This window comes from Gasterosteus aculeatus, chromosome 4 (genome assembly GCF_964276395.1).
Source record: "Gasterosteus aculeatus chromosome 4, fGasAcu3.hap1.1, whole genome shotgun sequence".
Lineage (NCBI taxonomy): Eukaryota > Metazoa > Chordata > Actinopteri > Perciformes > Gasterosteidae > Gasterosteus > Gasterosteus aculeatus.
Window position 1 is genome coordinate 35,107,610 of NC_135691.1, and position 3,937 is coordinate 35,111,546.

The following is a 3,937-nucleotide window of genomic DNA, read 5'->3' on the forward strand; positions in this document are numbered from 1 at the left end:
CCAACATCACTGCACGATCCTGTAGATACTCGCTCTACTACATCAGGAGAACACGTCCTCTTCTCACTCAGAAGGCTTACATCCAGGACCTGGTCCAACCCGACATCCCGACTCGCACTCTCTGCTCTGCATGTGATAAACTGCTTGTTCCTCCTCACTGAGAGCAAAACACTCCACTAGATCTCCACTCTTTGCTGTCCTGCTCCTAAATGGTGGAAGGAGGTCTGTGAAGACATCAGGACCACAGAGAGCCTTCACATCTTCAGACTAAAGACACACCTCTTCAGACTCCACCTCCACTAACACACTAACTAACTGCAGCACTTACATTGGACTTATAATGGTTCTTATCTACAGCAAGTTGTACATCGGCTTATTTGATGAAATCACACTTTCTTGTTTCTTGTTCTTCTGAGTTTGTGTCCTGATGGTTGAAATGTTCTTATTGTCGCTTTGGATAAAAGCGTCAGATAAATGACGTGTGATGGAGAGGACACGTGGGGTTATGACACAAGGAGGAGATGAGGAGGGAACGCATAAGTTAGGCAAGGAAAGAAGGAAAGAAGGACTTAGGGAAGGAGGGGAGGAAGAAGGAAGTAGAAAACAAGGACAGCAAGAAATAGAAACATGTTTTGGGGAAAGAAACTCTGAGATGAAGCTTGACTGTTGGAATGCGACTAAGGAAAGGAAAGGAGGAGGTAGGAAAGGAGCCGAGGGGGCAGCCCAGAAGCAACACAACAGCTGTTTTGTGTCGATGGGCAGACGTGCAGCGCCCCCCCGTGGCTGTTGGGAGACCTTCACACATGTTACACACACACAGACACACACATCGTTAATACACAACATCCCGTTTCTCTGATGAGAAGGAACGAGCCGCTGGAAGGAATGTTGACTAACTGAGATGTGTGTGTGTGTGCACTCACTCACACATACACACACACACTCACAGCAGGGTTCATTACAGCGATGGATCTCTTCTGTGATTGGTGGCGGCGTTCGAGTGTGAACCGAGTCGTCTGATTGGCTGACAGACGTCACACCTCGATGGTACGAGGAGGAATCTGTCTCCTTAATTAGGCCGATGTTCACACCACTAACGACCAATCAGAGGGGCCGATAAAAAGAGGGGCGGGGCCAATTGCTATTTACTCCACTAATTGTTCACTTAACACTTAATCTTCTGGCTGACGTGGTTCGACATTAATTGTGAGGAGGCATCTCAGTGGGAAACGGGAGCTGTCGATTGGTCGATTCTTCTTCTTCTGCTGCTGCTCAGAGAAGACAAAGTGGTGAATTCCTGCTGGAGCCAATTATATTCAATCACACACACACACACACAGATTCACAGGAGGAGTGAGCAAAGCACTAAAGGAACGGATGCAAGGAGCTTTTTATTGGACCATTTGATTTAACGTCGAGATGTTTATTTACTTCCTTATTTGCGTTGGGTTATGAACCACATGGAGGAGCTGGCACGTCCTGATGACTGTAGACAACTTATCACGCTGAATCTGAGATGCAGAGCTTGTGTGAGGGCGTTTATTCCTCTTTTTTCCTTTCATTCATTCTGATAAGTCAGTAAATTAGGGATTGATCAAACATGTTTGTCTTTATCCATCATGAGAGTTTATAGGCGCTCGTCTCAGGGTTTATACAAAGGAAGTCCTGTTATCCTCTGTGTGACTCTGCTCTGCTTCACCCGGTTCGAAGCGTCTCAATAATCCAAACACAACATGAACTACTTATAATAATACACTACTACTACTATAATATGCTAATTAGCCCAGAAATTGTGCACTCGGTGCAAACAGTGAACAATCCGTCGATGCTAAATCACATGAATGCAGTGATGCCTTTTCTCCTGAGTACGAAACAGCAGCAGCCAGAACCGGACCGTAAGTCTTTGTCACGTGTGTCACGTGTGTCACGTGTGTCAGACTTCTAACCTCGTTACTTTTATCATGCGTGTGTCTCGGAGCAGAAGCCAAAAACAGCCTCGGGGTGGAAAAGGAAACACTGCTGACTGCAGAGACACACACTGAGACACACACACTGCCCCCTACTGGACAAACAGTATCTTATTATACCCTTCATCATGTCTGTCTGTCCCTCTATCTGTCCCTGTGTCCCTTTGTCTGTCTCCTCTCTCTAATGAGGAAGACACGCCAGGGTTTGGGGGTCTGATGAAGTCTCGGCCTCTCGTGGCTCAAGGCCCCTCGGTTCTGAGGGGCCTCGGCGGACCAGACGATGTCGGACCCCGAGCTCGCGCCTGCTGTTGACGTGCTCGTAGCGCATGGGACACGCTGGCTCTCAGGTGCAGGGTTGCAGAAGTTGGCCGGGCGAACTCGTCCAGGAAGACGCTGCGCTGGAGCAGCTTCTCCGTGACGTAAAGTTCGTTTCCCGGTGAACTGGAGCTTCGGGTTGTCCTCAGAGACCGCCGCGTCTCCCTCCACGCCGGCGGACGCTCGCCCCGCCCGCTTCATTGACTTCCTGTTTCTGAAGCCCGCCCCCCTCATCTCCTCGGCCTGTCCGTTTTAAATTAGCTGTCAGTCAGGCGGCCGGGCCCCCCGAGCCACAATCACTGCGACATTATTATCTCGACCTCCAGTACGATTAAAAACCGCCGAGTCGGCTCGCTTCAATGCGGCGAGCCCAAGAAGCGGAGCAGTAATTTCATCTTTGAAACGAGACGTGATGTTTCCTGCTCCTTCATTTCGCCCTGATGTGTCGCTGCCGCTGAGCGTGCACTTTAAAATGTTCTCCAGGACGGCTGCAAACGCCTTCACTGTTCCACCAGCCATCTCACGGGCGCCCCCCTAAAGCCCTGAATGACCCAGGACACCTTTTCAAGACCCCCTCCATCGCACCCGGGGGGGTCTGACCTCGTCAGGGTGTCCTCACTACCTGGCGCAGGGAGCTGCTGCCGGGCTGCGGCCAGCAGATGGAGCCACAGCACCGATGAGCCTCAGAGACCTTCCCTCCGTCGTGGACGCCGGCGCCGGTTGTGGTCCTGACAGGAATGAAGAGGTCGTGTGATGCACAATTCGAAAACAAAAACACAAAAGGGCTTGAATACATGTGTGTAGACATTGTGTTGTGGCAGGATTGCACACAGATTAGAGATTAAATACAGAATAATTATGAAGCAGTTCGTGTCAAATAGATGCATCAGTGCAGTGATTGGATTAGAACAAAGAAAACAAAATGTAAATAAGTGGGTTGAAGAGGTAAAAGGGAATGTGTGAAGTTGTCATGGTAACGGCCTCTTTGTATCTCCAAACGTTTGATTGGTTTCAGCTGTAAACATCAATAAACAATAACGCTTGTTCAATGAGCCACTTTTAGGAATAAAACAACTGGATGTACTTTTATAAAATGTCTTCTAGCGAGGAGTGTTCTTCGTCTTCGTCTCTAATTTCAAGATTAAGGACCTTAAATCAGGGATTCCTTTACGACATTCCCGCTTCAGACTGAACATCGAGGCCCTTCGGGATCCAGGTGTGCACCTTGAGGTGAGCGTGTGTGACGTAGTGACATCTAGTGGTGAGGTGTCGTATTGCAGCAAACTGAATTACCGCTTGCTCGCACACTGTGTGGTTACGTTACAGAGAGTGAAGTTTTCTGGCTTTGTCCTTCCTGGGTTACCGTGGCAACGGGACTCGACAGACTCCGCCTGCAGCTCGAAGACGAGAAGGGCAAAGATCCCCTCAGCTGATTGTATGCAAATAAAGGTGTATGAATATCATATTCCATTCCTGTAAATAAACCCTAAATAACTCAGGTACACTATTTACTTAATTAAAATATATCACAATGGAAAGAAAAAGAAAAATGTGTGTTTTTTAACTTTGAAATAAACTTAAATCTGTAACAAAACAAGCATATGAACTCCAATAAAACATAGATAAATATGTGTTATCGTTCAGACGCATTTGTT